The sequence below is a fragment of the Stegostoma tigrinum genome, chromosome 35 (assembly GCF_030684315.1).
Source record: "Stegostoma tigrinum isolate sSteTig4 chromosome 35, sSteTig4.hap1, whole genome shotgun sequence".
In the NCBI taxonomy this organism is placed as follows: Eukaryota; Metazoa; Chordata; class Chondrichthyes; order Orectolobiformes; family Stegostomatidae; genus Stegostoma; species Stegostoma tigrinum.
Genome location: NC_081388.1, coordinates 1,140,376 through 1,158,176, shown reverse-complemented (window position 1 = coordinate 1,158,176; position 17,801 = coordinate 1,140,376).

Genomic DNA, 17,801 nt, shown 5'->3' with positions numbered 1-17,801 from the left:
ATCATGTGGCATTTCATAACATTTTTCCCTGCCCATTAAAGATTTTAACTTTATGAAAATGTCTTCTCTCACATGGCTGCAACTACCTCTATTACTCTAACAGTGGAACCAGCTTTCTCGGTAGTGAAGACAAATGCCCCTGCATGTGGGCATCAGAATTAGGAACGGGGTAGACCACTTGCCCTCAGGCCTGCCCAGCCATTCAATAAGACTATGACTGACCTGATTAGCCCACATTCCTGCCTAGCCAACAATCTTTCTCCCCCATTGGTTATCAAGAACCTATTTGCCATTGCCTTAAATTCCATGAGCTCCAAAAGCAACTTTAAAGTTTAGACATTAAACATTTCAAAGGGCTCAAGATAATTGTCGGGATGGTTGCTGAGGTAGCAAATGCGTATTTCATATTTTAACCACTTCCTCCACTAGCTTGAACCTTCTTCTGAATACCGTTTTACTATTTATATATTTATCAAAGGCTTTGCTTGCGACCAATCTATCTCAGTTTGTTCACTGCCCCTTCCCATTTTCTGGGGCCCCTCTGTAATGTTTTGCTTGTCACTTCAGCAGTAGCTGCACGGATAGGCCATAACATATAGGAGCAGGGTTAGGTCATTTGGCCTATTGAGTCTATTCCACCATTCAGAGAGATCATGGCTGATAATGTTCAACTCCACCTTTTGCCACATCCTTGATTTCTTTACAGATTAAAAGTGTGTCTATCTCAGCCTTGAAAATGCTTAAGGACAGGATCAGTTTTGCCTACAATGCCCACTATAGTCAACTCAAACTGCTGGCTTTCCCTAGCTGCCTTCACAGATGAAGCAAAGCATTCTCATGAGGCATGAAAGCCTGACTCAGGGACAGCAGGCAATAAGCAGATGTGCCTTTGAGGCTGAGTTTAGAATTAGAATTAGAATCTTCTCAAAACTCATTAGAATTAGAGTTAGGTTGATTTTCATGTGTACTCAAATTAAAGAACAGGAGTACAGTGAAAAGTGTACAATGTCGCCAGCAAACAGTGCCATTTTAGGCACCAACTATCCAGAAACAAAAAGTAGAGAAAAATAAAGAAAAAAGTTACATTACAGATAGACATATTATAAATTAGGAAAATAAGAAGCTAAAATGATAGACATTTACAATCTTTCAATAAGAGTTTCCAGGTGGTCTGCCCAAGCACCACCAGTTCCCAACCAGTAACCATCTTCAAATCTGGCTGCTGGCCATCCCCACACCTCTCCAGAGTGCTGGCTATCCCTCACTCTGCTCTGGGCTGTTGGCCATACCTGCTTTGCTCCAGGCCCACTGGCCACCATCTCCACTCTGTTCTGGACATCTGGACACTATTCCCCCCTCCATTCTCGACCCTTGGACACCATCCCCACTCCATTTGGGACCTCTGGACACCATCCCCACTCCGTTCTCGACCCCTGGGCACCATCACCGCACTGTTCTGGACCTCTAGACACCACCCCCCCTCCGTTCTCGACCCCTGGGCACCATCCCCGCTCTGTTCTGGACCTCTAGACACCACCCCGCCTCCGTTCTCGACCCCTGGTCACAATCCCCACTCCGTTCTGGACCTCTGGACACCATTCCCCCTCCATTCTTAACCCCTGGACGCCATCCCTGCTCCGTTCTGAGCCTCTGGACACCATCCCCACTCCGTTCCAGGTGATCGGCAACCGACCCTACTTTTTTCCAGGCCACTGGCCACCATCTGCTCTGCTCCAGGCCACCCCTATTCAGGCTACTGGCAGAAGAGGAAAAAGACAGAAGAGAAAAGAAAGACAGGAGAGAAAAATAGACAAAAAAAGAAAAGCAACAGATGGAGCAGATGAGTTCCAGCTGGAGCCTCCTTCTCCACCATCTCAAAACATCACTGTCAGCTAATCAGACAAGTTGACGGTGCTAATGCAGAAGTTTCATTTTGTTCAGTTCTGTGGTAAAGTAAATCTAGTTGATTGAAAATCATACGGAGATAACTATGATTCTGAGAATCTGTAGCATGTTACTTTCATCAAATAAAGTCACGCTCTAAATAATTTCACTCCTTGATGAGTTAAATAAATCACTTAGGCAGGTCCTCTCTGAGGAATGAACATTCTCACCTTCTCCTTTTGTGTTTCAATACTTGTGAAAGGGATGATACAATCGTTCTGTCAGGGGGCCTCTGCCAGGATTTCCTGTCATGTCTATGGTATTTTCAATCTTTTTGCCCTTACTCATTGCAGTTACATTTCCAATGACATAATGGCTAAAGTGTTTCCACAGGCATCAGCTGCTCCTGTCTTCACAGTTGGAGCCAATGTTGTTTCTGCAGGGGTTCAAACTCAGACTTGACATCAGCTGAACATGACAACTTGTCAGAGAGTGGAGACTCAGGCGACATCAACCTGCCCAGCAGTAACATCCCATCAGCCTTTCTGACAGTGCTCTGATCTTCCTTCAGACTGAACTATATGTGAGAAAGAGAGAATCATTGACACTTAAAGCACAGAACAACTATCCAGACATTGTTAAGAAAAGACAAAGAGCCACGGGTACAGAAAATCTGAAATGAAAACAAGTCGTTGGAAAACTAAGCAGGTCTGACAGCATCTGCGGAGAGAAAACAGAGTTAATGTTTCGGGTGCAGAAACACTGGGGCTGACACATTCTGGGCCTAAAACCAGGTGTTCTGGAAATGGAATGTCTTCTTCAGAACTGATTGCAGCTTAGGAGAAGGTTGCTGAAGATGGGAGTTGGGGGAGGAATTGAATTGAATTAAATTAGCTTTATTGTCAAATGGGTACAGTGAAAAGTTTACAGTCGCTGCATCACATCGCTGTGTTAGGTACAGCTACTTAGGATCAAATTCTTAGGCAACAAAAGAATTAGAAAAGTAAAGAAATAAATAATCCAGCATTATAGCTCATAGGAATAAATTACAAAAGTAACGAAGTAAAAAGTTCAGAATGTCAGGCTTTCCGAACCAGTCCATGTCAGTCAGCCTCAAGGGAGACCTCCACCACCTCACCCCGGCCTGTGCCAGACCCACCGACATAGCAGTCTTCCCACTTCTGGTGTCATCTCTTAACCGTTAAGCCAACTCACTGACACCACTGAACTCACACTTGCCCCACAACCAACAGTCCCTGGCTCCACTGCCAGGCCTGGCTGACCCCAGCTCACGAGTCCCACTTCAGCTGTAGATACTGCCTTGTTGCCATTGCTATCTCAAAGGGCCCGCTGCTCCCATCACTGTGCTTACATCAGCAACCTTCTTACCCAGTTCTTTGTGCGCTTCCGGTCACAGGTCCTGTGCCATAGAACTTTTGTTTCAGGGCCAGTCTGGTTTACTGAATGTTGGGGAAATGACCTCGCTGCTGCTGCTGTCTGCCTCAAATGGTGGGAGAACGCATTTGTCAGCCGCTCCACATGCGGCCCACTCTCGCTGCTGCATTCATGCTGCTGTCCAACCCAGCGAAGAAACAGGCCAAAAGTAATGGAAAATGAAGCAAAAGAAAACAGCAAAAACAAAAATAAAACAAAGAAGGAAAGCAGATGGGAGTGGATGACCCTGCAGGAAGCCCTATCTTGCACTGGAACGGTAAACAGTAGGTGGAGATGGAGCCCAGAGAGAGACGGAGAACAGTGATGATAGGGCAGACAGGACGATTTGAAAAATGTCAGCCTGGGAGAATCAATAACTAGTAATGGGAACCATTAGGAGCTGACAATGGGGTGTCATACGCCAACGTGATAAAAGCAAAAATCAACTAACTGTCCGGAATGACAGAGAAAGAGAACAATAACTTTGTGATCCTGACTAAAGTTACAACAGACTCAGGGAAGTATTGTAACTACTAAGGGGATGGGGCAGGACTCGAAATAGAATTGTTAGTATGGAAGTCTTAATGTTATTTGTTCTTTGATAAAGTTCCAACAGTTTGCATTGGAATCAACTTGTGCCTGTTGTGATTTGACCTTCCCAGTATTGTGGGACACCTGGGTAAATTCACTTATAGCCTATTGTTGAAGCTTCTGATGGGTCCTAAAGGGCTCCAACAATTTATGGCGCCCCTGCATGAGCCTTTGATAAGAACTGACCATCAGATCATCCAAACTTGAACTGCCAACTGAGCCTGGTATCTTGAAGATTCAGCCTCAGACAGTTGTGAAGAGGACAGGTGCCCTATGTGAAGGCCAGGTTTTAAGCTAGCAAACAAGACATTGGGGCCGACACATTCTGGGTCAAAAACTAGGTGTTCTGGAAGTGGAATGAACAATGCAAGAGGTTGGCTGGATGATAGTGAGGTACAGAGGAGCTCTAAGGAAATCATACTGGAGGAGGAGAGATGTTTACCTCTTGCACAGGGACTCCAGAGACATTGGCAGTTGACAATCCCCCACATACTCCACTACCTCCAAAGAGAAATAAAACTGGGAAAGGCGCCCCAGAGCCAAAGTTGGAAGGATGTTCTCAAACAATACCTGTTTTAAAAAACAGCCCAAGTGGGCAGAATTCTGTAGTAAACCAGACTGGCCCTGAAACAGAAGTTCCATGGCACAGGACCTATGACTAGAAGCACACAAAGAACTGGGTAGGAAGCCTGCTCATGTAAGCACAGTGATAGCTGTAGCATGCAGCCTAGTGAATTCTTGAGGTAAAGTTGCCAAAATTTAATCGCTCAAGGAGCAGTCAGAAGCCACAACTGAGGTACTAAGAAAGTTAAAATTGCAGCTAAAGAGCATTATAGGGCAATCCAGGAAAACCTGATTCACATTGGATATTTCCAGTCCATACTTGAAAGGACCTATACAAATAAAAGAAGGGCAATTAGGGACCGGGAACCAGCCCAGGGCTGTATTGATCAGCTAGAACAACAATGTAAGGAGCTGTAGGCAGCAGTAAGGATCCTGCACAATTATGATATAGAAAGGCCAAAACTGTCAAAATGTGAAAGTGCACAAAAGTGCCGCGATAATCTAGAGGACTATTTATAAGCCGATTAGTCACATTATATGCCTTTGGAGGAGTGCCAAACACGGGAGACAGTGAGTGGTCATTCGAGGAGGAATCAATACAGGCTCCATGTATATCCACTGTGAGGGAACATATAAGGGGACCCTGCTGCCTTTACTCAAAGCTATAGGTCCCTCGGTCCCCTCCTCTGACATAGAGAAAAGGCAACCATTTGACCTCCATTACCCAGCAGCTGCATTTCCAATTTACCTGATTATTCAAGGACATGGACCATTCCAACGCATTCCTCAACAATGGGTAACCTAGGCACTTTACCCTAGTAAGCACATGTTAATGATAGTGGAGTTCAGGCATGTAGGGGATTTGATCCATCCGAGGTCCATCATAATGGAGCTTGGGCTTTGCGAAAATCAGTATCTAGAGACAGACCACGGTGTCACAGGCACAAAATATAAAACTGATTACCAGAATATCTCTGGACCAAGAGGGATGGTTCCCCTTTCCTACATTGATGATTATGTCCAATGAGAATGCATAATCACTGGGCCTCTCATAATGGATCTACCCATACAACCCCAATTCAATTATCACCATTCACTCATCATTTATACACATAGAACAATGAAACATGGGCAGGGCCTGGAATGGATGACAATTTGACAATACAGTAACGTAGGGGAGGTGATGGCCTAGAGGTATTATATCTAGACTACTAATCCAGAAACTCAGTTAATGTCTGGGGTACTCAGGTTTGAATTTGAATGTAATATATAAATACAAACCTGGAATTAAGAATCTAATGATGAGCGTGGAACCATTGCAGGTTGTCGGAAAAACCCATCTCATTCACTAATGTCCTTCAGGGAAGGAAATCTGCCCTCCTCACCTGGTCTGGCCGACATGTGACTCCAAACTCACAGCAATGTGGTTGACTCTCAACTGCCCTCTGAAATGGCCTAGCAAGCCCAGTTGTACCAAGTTGTACCAGTCGTTGCAAAGCGTGAAAGAAATGAAACCCGATAGATCACCTGGCATTGACTTAGGCACCAGGAAAGACAATGGTGGAAATAGCCTTTTAACCCTGCAAAGCCCTTCTCACTAACATCTGGGGCTAGTGTCAAAGTTGGGAGAGCTGCCTCACAGACCACTCTAGTAAAAGCCTGACATAGTCATGTTTACTGAATTGTACCTGACAGACAATGTAATCCTGCTTATCACCAAGTACCATCCTTTCTGGCCAATAAATCAATACTCCCCTATGTTGAACAACACTTGGAGGAAGCACAGAGGATGGCAAGGGTGCAAAATGTACTCTGGATAGGAGATTCAATGTCCACTACCAAGAGTGACTCAGTAGCATTACTATTACTGATTGAGCTAGTTAGGCTCTAAAGGACATAGATAACATGCTGTATCCGCAGCACGTGGTGAGGAAACCAACAAGAGGGAAAAACATACTTAACCTCATCATTACCAAACTTCCAGCTGCAGATGCATCTGTCCATGATAGTATCAGTAAAAGTGACCATTGCATAGTCCTTGTGGAGATGAAGTCCCACCTTCACTTTGAGAATAATAGCACTGGGACAAATGGGACAGACTTTGAAGAGATCTAGGAAGTCAAGATTGGCACCCATGTGGCGCTGTGGGCCATCAACAGCAGCAGAATTGTACTCCAACACAATCTGTAACCTCATGATCTGGCATACCTCAAATAGTAACATCAAGACAGGGGATCAACCCTGGCTCAATGGAGAGTGTGAGAGGGCATGCTAGGAGCAGCACCAGGTATATCTAAAAATGAGGTATTGGCCTGGTAAAGCTGTCAAACAGAACTATTTTAATGCCAAACAGCATAAGCAACAAGTGATAGACAGAACTAAATAATCCCACAAGCAACGGATCAGATCTAAGCTCTGCAGACCTACAACGTCTAGAAATGAATGATAGTGGCCAATTAAACAACCCACAAGAAAGCTCCATAAATACCCAAGCTTCAATGATTGGAAAGCCCACCACATCAGTGCAAAAGATAAGACTGAAGCTTTTGCAGAAATCTTCAGCCAGAAGTACCAAGTGGATGCTCCACTGCAGTCTCCACCCAGCATTACAGATACAAGTCTCAATAGCAAATTTGATTCACTCCATGCTGTCAAGAAATGGTTCATAAATACCCAAGCTTCAATGATTGGAAAGCCCACCACATCAGTGCAAAAGATAAGACTGAAGCTTTTGCAGAAATCTTCAGCCAGAAGTACCAAGTGGATGCTCCACTGCAGTCTCCACCCAGCATTACAGATACAAGTCTCAATAGCAAATTTGATTCACTCCATGCTGTCAAGAAATGGTTGGAGACACAGGATACTGCAAAGGCTATGGGCCCTGATAACAATCTGGCAATAGTACTAAAGACTTGTGCTCTGGAATTTGTAGCTCCCTAAGCCTGGCACATTCAGTACAGTTACAATACTGGCATTTACCTGACAATAATTATTAACTCTCTAGCTGAAGAAATGTCATCTCATTTCCATTTTAAATTTACACCCTCTAATTCTATAAACAGCGAGACAAGTCCTACCCGGCCAATTACTATCCCATCAGTCCATTCTCAATCATCAGTAAAGTTCCACCAGAGCCACTCAGCTCCTGTCTTCAAATATAGTCTTGGTTAAAACATGGACAAAAGATCTAAATTCCAGAGGTGAGTTAAGAGTGACAGCCCTTGACATCAATGCAGTATTCAAACAAGTGTGGCATCGAGGAGCCCAAACAAAACTGGAATCAATATGTTTTGGGGGCAAACTCTCTGCTGGTTAGAGTCATACCTGGAAAATAGGAAGATGGTTGTTGGAAGTCAATCATCTCAGCTCCAGGGCATTTCTACAGGAGTTCTTCAGAGTAGTGTCCTCGGGCCAACCATCTTCAGCTGCTTCGTAAATGACCTTGTGGTGGAGGTAAGGTCAGAAATGGGGATGTTCACCATGATTGCATGACATTTTAGTCTCCATATTTGAGGAAGGACATTGTTGCTATTGAGGGAGTGCAGCGTAGGTTCATGAGGTTAATTCCCAGAATGGCGGGACTATCATTTGTTGAAAGATTGGAGTGACTGAGCTTGTATACACTTGAGTTTAGGAGGATGAAAGGGGATCTGATTGAGACGTCTAAGATTATTAAGGAATTGGACTCTCTGGAGGCAGGAAGCATGTTTCTCCAGAACGAGAGGGGACAGTTTAAAAATAAGAGGTAGGCCATTTAGGACAGAGTTGAGGAAACTTCTTCACCCAGAGAGTGGTGGATATATGGAATGCTCTGCCCCAGAAGGCAGTGGAGGCCAAATCTCTGGATACTTTCAAGAAAGAGATAGATAGAACTCTTAAAGATAGTAGAATCAAGGGTTATGGGGTTAAGGTAGAAGCAGGATACTGATTGTGGATGATCAGCCATGATCATAATGAATGGCCGAGTCCTCAGATGCTCTAGCAGTCCATGTTCAAATGCATCAATTCTGGGAATATCCAGGCTTGGGCTGAAAAGTGGCAAGTAACATTCGCACCACACATGTCAGGCAATGACCAACCCCAATAAGAGACAATCTAATCACTGCCCACTTGACATTCAGTGGTGTTACCATCACTGAATAGCCCACAATCAACATCCTTACAGTTACCATTTACCAGAAACTGAACTCAACTTGCCACATAAACACTTTGGCTATAACAGCAGGTCAGAAGCTAGGAATTCTGCAGTGAATAACTCACCTCCTGAATCCTCAAAGCTATTGACAAGGCACAAGTAAGGTGTCTGATGGAATACTCGCCACTTGCCTGGATAGGTCCAGCTCCAACACTCAAAGTTTAAGACCATAAGACCATAAGACCAAAAGACATAGGAGTGGAAGTAAGGCCATTCAGCCCATTAAGTCCACTCTGCCATTTAAATCATGGCTTATAGGTATTTCAACTCCACTTCCCTACACTCTCCCCGTAGCCCTTGATTCCTTCTAAGATCAAGAATTTGTCGATTTCTGTGTTGAAGGCATCTAACATCCCGGCCTCCACTGCACTCCGTGGCAATGAATTCCACAAGCCCAGCACTCTCTAGCTGAAGAAATGTCATCTCATTTCCATTTTAAATTTACACCCTCTAATTCTAAGGCTGTGCCCACGGGTCCTAGTCTCCCCGCCTAACAGAAACAACTTCCCAGCGTCCACCCTTTCTAAGCCATACATTATCTTGTAAGTTTCTATTAGATCTCCCCTCAACCTTCTAAACTCTAGTGAGTACAATCCCAGGATCCTTAGCCGTTCATCATATGTCAAACCTACCATTCCAGGGATCATCCGTGTGAATCTCCACTGGACACGCTCAAGCGCCAGTATGTCTTTCCTGAGGTGTGGGGCCCAAAGTTTGACACCATCCAAGACAAAGCAAACCATCTGATTGACACCATACCCACAAATATCCATTCCCTCCACAACCAATGCTCAGTAGCACTGCGTACCATCATTGGAGGCACTGTCGCAATTTTCAACAAAGATCCTCAGACAGCATCGTGCAAACCTACGATCACTTTCATCTGGACTGACAAGGACAGCAGGTATATAGGAACACCAACCAGTTCCTCTCCATGCCACTCACCGGCCCAACCTGGAAGATCCTTCAATATTGTTCAGTCAAAATCATGGAATTCCCTCCCTAACAGAGCTCTGAGCGCATACGTAGCACATGGACTACAGCTTTCAAGAAGTCAGCTCACCATCACCTTCCCAAGGGAAGTTAGAACAGCCTCTGCCCGAATCCCATGAACAACCTGTTATTTCTATTAGGTTATTAGAATTAGTTAATCTGGAAGACAATGTGATGCCTCCTGCTGGAATTTCTTGGATATTGAAACGTCTCTCTAGACCTGGGGCCACATGGTCCAGACGCCACTTCGTTGAGGGAAGGTGAGGAAATGAATCCTACATTAAATCCTATTTGTGAAAGAACAATCGTTGACAGTAGAATAGGGGACACGGTTTAACAAATACTTTTGTGAATTCCCTGACTGTGAGATAATCGTACTGGTTCGCTTCCCACACGTCTTTGTATTCAGACAAGGCCGGGAGACATGCTAAAGTAGCTGGAGGAACACGGTGTTCCTAATAAGGCAATATCGTGTCGCTCAAAATTGAGAGGTTGGGAGGGGGTCCGCAGCAGTTGGGTTCCAGACACAACATTTCCTGCGAAGGAACAGCCCTGCATTTTCGCTCCATTGTATATGAGCCAAATGACTGACATTCCAGACATATTTCTCCATGAATAGAGCTTCTCTTTAATCGCAGCCCGAGAATCGCGTGTGGCAGACTTTCCACAGTTTATTGACTTTCTAACTTCCAGCTCTGCATATTTTGGATATTCTGCAGCCCCGGGAAGTGTTCTAAATTTAAACTCGGCTGCAGGCAAATGTTTGTGTGTGTTTTTCCCTTTTTTTATGAATGGAAGAGTTAAGCTTGTGGTAACCTGCTGGCCCCTGATCGCGAAGGGGCTGCGAGGGGGTCACATTTTGAATGCGGATGTTTGTAATGATTCAGTGAAAGTGTAACCAACTAATTATTAGCGAGCTCACTGATGGCCATGCGTGGCACAAGTGGAAGCGCCGTTTACACTCTGGATTGCAGAAAAGGTCGTGTTTGGTTAGGTTTCGCCTCTGGGAGATACATTTTATTCTTGAATTTAAATGTAAAGCCCTACCTCCATTATTCATTAAACGTGAAGGTCATTTGCAATCAAAAACCTGTAAGGAAATAACTGCACGCAATTGCAACACAGATCAACACACACAGTACAACTGAACCAACATAGTACAACTCTGCCAACATACACAGTAAACAAACTGACCCAATACAAGAGATAATGGGAACTGCAGATGCTGGAGAATTCCAAGATAATAAATAACCTTGCCAACACAGGCTAACAAGATCCTACAGAAATACAACCAGACCAACACAGCTCAAACAGGTCAAAGCCAACCAAGATGAACCAACATTCGGATATAGGCCAACAAGGACCAATGTCGTAAAAATGTAGATCAAAGTGCAGTATAAATAAACACAGGACAATGACCAGGCAAAATTCAGGTGAACATTGGAGGAAGGAGACAAATGGATTAAAACATGTTCCAACAGTATACATCACAGGCAATTGCAGTACAACCCAGAGTTAAATGCAGAGCAACAGATCTCGAACTGGTTCATACAGACTTCGTACTGGTTCATACAGACTTCGTACCGGTTCATACAGATTTTTCACTCAAAGAGACAAATATCCGGAGCAGAGACAATTTACAGACAAATACAGGATACATTATTCATCACAAATAAAAAGACAACAGGGCAATTACAATTAATTCAGCACAATCTATACAGTACAGCCGGATAAATATAGAACAAAGGTGTCCAAATTTATCCAGCTCCACACTTTGTTATCTTGGATTCTCCAGCATCTGCAGTTCCCATTATCTCTGTTCAAATACCTATACTGATTCACCTGTTCTGAATAACACACTAACCTAAAAAAACACTAACATGAAAAACACACAGTAACCTGAAAAATGCACCTGAAAACAACATAAAAGTTTAAAAAACTGATACTAACCTGAAAAGACACACAGTAATCTTTTTATTATTCATTCACAGAATCATCAGCATCATTGCTGAGCCAGAATTTATTTCCCATTCCTAATTGCTCAGAGAACAATTGCTGTTGGTCTGGAGTCACAATGTAGGCCAGACCAGGTAAGGACAGCAGTTTCCTTCCCTAAAGGACATGAATGAATCAGATGGGCTTTTCCAACAATTTGCAATTGATTCTTTTCTGTATCCATAGACTCTTAATTACAAGTTTTTTTATTGAATTCAAACTCTGCCATTTACCATGATGATTGTGAACCCAGGTCCCCCTAATTCCCAGATTAGCTGGTTCTCTGGAGTAACAGTCCAGTGATAAGACCACTAGGCCATCAGCTCCCTCTGTGGACTTGCACCCCAAAACCACTTGTATATTAATGCTTCTAAGTGTCCTGCCATATCCTTTCATAATCTTCCTCACTATCCATAACTCCACCAGTTTTTGTGTCATTTGCAAATTAATCAGAACACCTACTTTTCATCTAAGTAACTTATACATATATATTACAAACAACAGAGGTATTAACACTGAATCATGTCGAACATCACTGATTACAGGCCTCTAGTCAGAAGCATACTCATTCACAACTCCTGTCTGTCTCCTATAACCGAATTAATTTTGTATCGAATTTGCCAGTTTATCGTGGATCCCAGTCTACTATGAGAAATCTTGTCAAATGCTTTCGTAAAGTAGACAACAACCACTGCCCCACCCTCATCAATCATCTTCATCACTACCTCAAAAAAACTCAAGTTTATGAGACAAAACTTCCACATGAAGCCATGCTGACTATCATAATAAGTCCATGCTTTTCTAAATGTGAGTAAATCCTGTTCTTAAGAATCTTCTCCAGTAATTTCTTTCCCACAGATGTAAGGCTCACTGTTCTATAATTTCCTGGATTAACCCTATTGCCCTTCTTTAACAAAGGAACAACATTTGCTACTGTCCAGTCTTCTTGTGGTTAAAGAGGATTCAGGGATCTCTGTCAAGACCCCAGTAATCTCCTTCCTTGCCTCCTTCAATCTCAAGCAATAGATCCCATCTGCCATGGGGACATATCTGCCTTGATATTTTCAAGACACTCATACCTGCTACTTCTTAATATCGACATTCTCCAGAATGTCAACACACCACTCCCTAATCCTACCATCATCCATGTCCTTCTCCTTAGCACATATTGATGCAAAGCACTCATTAAGGACCTCACCCACTTCCTCTAGCCCCATGCATAAATTCCCTCCTTTGACCTTATGTGAACCTTCCCTTTCCCTAGTAATCCTGCTTCTCCTAATATACGTATAAAATGCCTTGGGATTCTCCTAAATTCTACCTGCCAAAGACATGTCCATGGCTCCTGCCACCCATCCTGATTTCTTGTATAAATTCTTTTCTGCTTTCTCTATACCCCTCAAGGGCTTTGTTTGATCTCTGTTGCTAAGCCTTGCAAATGCTTTCATTTATTTTGTAGAATTGTGGAATGCTAGAATTTTACAGTCCAGGAGGCCAGTGGGGTCCTGACAGAGAAATTGTATTCTCTTTAGCCACAAGTGAGGTCCTAGAAGACTGGGCAATAGCAAATGTTGTTCCATTGTGACTGCATAGGCTCCCAAATGAGCTTTCCAGCTAGTAAATCCTCAATATCCACAAATTCATGACTCACGAATTCACCTAACCGCAGCAAAACTTAAGTAGCAACAAAATTTAACATACGCAGCAAAATTCACGTCTTCATGATTTTTAACCTGTATTTTTAATGGGCTCCGAAATCTCAAATTTCATCATTTGTGGGTTTTCTCAGAAATGGAATGGTCGTAGATATGGACGAATGATCATTCTCCAGCACTACCTCCAAAGCCCTCTAAATTTATCACTTTCAAACATATACCCAGCTCTGTTTTGAAGCGTCCTGTGTAATCTGCCTCCACCACATTCCCTGTGAGTGCATTGCAACTAAATATTTTGACTAAACTTTCAATATCCCTCATTGTCCAAAGTTTCCAAATATTGTCATCCTTATCCTTCATCCTCACTGGAACATGCTGATCCTAAACTCTGATCAAGAGGTCTTTGAAAGATTCCCATATGTCAGATGTGGCTTTACCCTCACACAACTGCCCCAATCTAATTTCACCAGTTTCTGCCTCATATTGTTGTGTTTAGCCTTCTCCAAATTTATAGCTTTCATCTGAAGACCAGTCTTATTCTTATAAAGTCATAGAGACATACAGCACAGAAACAGACCCTTTGGTCCAACTTGTCCATACCAACCAGATATCCTAAATAAATCTAGTCCCATTTGCCAGCATTTGGCCCATAACCCTGTAAACCCTTCCTATTCATGTACCCATCCATATGCCTTTTAAATGTCGCAATTGTACCAGCCTCCACTGCTTTCTTTGGCAGCTCATTCCATTCACATATTACCTTTGTGTGAAAATGTTGCCCTTAGGTCCCTTTTAAATCTATCTCCTCTCCTTAAACCTATGCCGTCTAGTTTTGAGTTTTATTTACCCTATCCATAGCCCCCATGATTTTAAAAACTTCTGAAAGGTCACCCTCAGCCTCAGGGGCTGCAGGGAAAATAACCCCCAGCCTATTCAGTGTCTCCCTGTAGCTTAAACCCTCCAACTCTGGCAACATCCTTGTAAGTCTTTTCTGAACCTTTTCAAGTTTCACAACTTCCTTACTATAAGCAGGGAGACCACAGCTGCACACAATATTCCAGTAGTGACCTAACCAATGTCCTGTACAGCCATAATATGACCCCCAACTGCTTTATTCAATTCACTGACCAATAAAGGCAAGCTTACCAAGTGCCTTCTTCACTATCCTTTCCACCTGTGAGTCCACTACCAAAACGAACTTAAAGCTTGTGTAATTATGATCACTGTTCTCAAAATGCTTCCCCATTAAAACTTTGATTATCTGCCCAGACTCATTTCCCAACACAAGGTCTAGTATGGCCCATTCCTCAGTTGGGACTATCTACAAATTGTTTCAACAAACCCTCCCAGTTGCATCTAACAAATTCTGCCCCATGTAAGACTCTGGCCACTGAAGAATTTATAGTCAATGCTGGGGAGGTTGAAATCACCCACTGCAAGAACCCTGTTGATTTTACATCTTTTTCTGATCTGCCTACATTCTGTTCTTCTATCGCCTACTGGCTCTGGGAGGTAAATTATATAAAAGTTGTACTATCCTGAAAAAACACACACTGACCTGAAAAACACATACTGATGTGAAAAACACATACTAACAAGGAAAACACATATTAACCTAAAAACGCACACACTGACCTGAAAAATACTCATTAACCAATAAAAAAGACATTAGCCTGTAAAACACACATCTAGCTGTTAAATACATATTAACCTGAAATAACCCAATAAACAACTCTGTGAAACACATGCTAGGAATTCCATTGGCAGGACAATGAATTGGCATCATTCAGCGCTAAGGACGTCTTTTAAATTTTAATTCCAATATGGGAGTTTGTTTGGCTCCTTATGCTGACACTGTGCATGTGTGCTATGCACCACTTTAAATCATATGTGTGCAGAATCTGTGTGGGGAGAGGGACCGAAGGCAGAAAGATCAGTACATGGTGGGTGTCTGAGGGAAATCAGATCTAAGAGACGGAGATAAGGAGGAATTTCTTCTCACAGTGAATCTGTGGAATTCTGTGCTGCAGAAGGCTGGGCCATTAAATATTCCAATTTTTAATTGGTTTGGGAACTAGCAGGGCAGTGGAGTTAAGGATTATCAGGTCAGCCATGAGCTCATTAAATGGTAGCCATGATGTGGAGGTGCTGGGTGTTGCACTCGAGTGGACAAAGTCAGAAGTCACACAACAACAGGTTATTGCCCAAGATGATACAATGTGAGGCTGGATGAACACAGCAGGCCAAGCAGCATCTCAGGAGCACAAAAGCTGACGTTTCGGGCCTAGACCCTTCATCAGAGAGGGGGATGGGGTGAGGGTTCTGGAATAAATAGGGAGAGAGGGGGAGGCGGACCGAAGATGGAGAGGAAAGAGGATAGGTGGAGAGAGTATAAGTGGGGAGGTAGGGAGGGGATAGGTCAGTCCAGGGAAGACGGACAGGTCAAGGAGGTGGGATGAGGTTAGTAGGTGGATGGGGGTGCGGCTTGGGGTGGGAGGAAGGGATGGGTGAGAGGAAGAACAGGTTAGGGAGGCAGAGACAGGTTGGACTGGTTTTGGGATGCAGTGGGTGGAGGGGAAGAGCTGGGCTGGTTGTGTGGTGCAGTGGGGGAAGGGGACGAACTGGGCTGGTTTAGGGATTCGGTGGGGGAAGGGGAGATTTTGAAACTGGTGAAGTCCACATTGATACCATTAGGCTGCAGGGTTCCCAGGCGGAATATGAGTTGCTGTTCCTGCAACCTTCGGGTGGCTGGCATCATTGTGACACTGCAGGAGGCCCATGATGGACATGTCATCTAAAGAATGGGAGGGGGAGTGGAAATGGTTTGCGACTGGGAGGTGCAGTTGTTTGTTGCGAACTGAGCGGAGGTGTTCTGCAAAGCGGTCTCCAAGCCTCCGCTTGGTTTCCCCAATGTAGCGGAAGCCACACCGGGTACAGTGGATGCAGTATACCACATTGGCAGATGTGCAGGTGAACCTGTGCTTAATGTGGAATGTCATCTTGGGGCCTGGGATAGGGGTGAGGGAGGAGGTGTGGGGGCAAGTGTAGCATTTCCTGCGGTTGCAGGGGAAGATGCCGGGTGTGGTGGGGTTGGAGGGCAGTGTGGAGCGAACAAGGGAGTCACGGAGAGAGTGGTCTCTCCAGAAGGCAGACAGGGGTGGGGATGGAAAAATGTCTTGGGTGGTGGGGTCGGATTGTAAATGGCGAAAGTGTCGGAGGATGATACGTTGTATCCGGAGGTTGGTAGGGTGGTGTGTGAGAACGAGGGGGATCCTCTTGGGGCGGTTGTGGCGGGGCGGGGTGTGAGGGATGTGTTGCGGGAAATATGGGGGACGCGGTCAAGGGCGTTCTCGATCACTGTGGGGGGAAAGTTGCGGTCCTTGAAGAACTTGGACATCTGGGATGTGCGGGAGTGGAATGTCTTATCGTGGGAGCAGATGCGGCAGAGGTGGAGGAATTGGGAATAGGGGATGGAATTTTTGCAGGAGGGTGGGTGGGAGGAGGTGTATTCTAGGTAGCTGTGGGAGTCGGTGGGCTTGAAATGGACATCAGTTACAAGCTGGTTATTGCCCAACAGGTTTATTTAAAATCACAAGCTTTTAAAGAACTGCTCCTTCATCGGGTGAAGGACAGAAAGACTGAGGCAGCAAGTCCAGCCCTGGATGTAACTTGCCCTTACAGTTCTGCATCTTTTGCATTGTTCATCTGGCAGAACCACGTCCTAAAGTAGTATAACTGAGTGGAAACTGTATGCGGGGCGGACCGATTCTGACTCTCGGTCTTCATCACAATAAGGAGCAGACCCTTATTCTTAATGTGTAAAACATGCCAATTTAGTACATGCATTCCAGTGACTCACAACCCTTCCAGAGAAAATATTTCTCATCCTTGCACTAAATGAGAAACTCCCTTATTTTTAAACTGAGTCCTCCTGACTCATCCATAAGGCACCACTGCTGGAAGTAACAAAAACAACAATCCTCACTTCCCAGATGTGTTTGACATGAACTGATAGGATAATGGCTGAGATTTTGAGGCAAGAATGAGCACCAAAGGCGCATTAAAGGCTTTTATGGCACAGTGGTAGTAACCCTACTTCTGAACCAAGAGGCCCGAGATTAAATCCTACATGCTCCAGAGGTGCGTCATAACACCTCTCAACAGGTTGATTTGAAAATATCCACGGATTTTTAAGATGGCGTTGGAGGCTGGCAACACTATATGATACTTTTCACTGTGTTTTGTAACAAGGATACACATGATAATGAATAAATCAAGTCAAATCAAAAGATTGGCACCTTCCAGCTGCCCACATATTGAGAGTTCAGTGTATGTACTGAGAGATTTCAGAAAATCTGAGAGTTGGCTCCAACTGCAAAATAGCAGTGCTGTGGTAACAGAAGTGCCAACATAAGACAAAGTAAAATGGTTGTTTTCCTCTTTAATAAATGCTGAGACAAAGAGCCCAACACAGGAATAAAGAACAATGA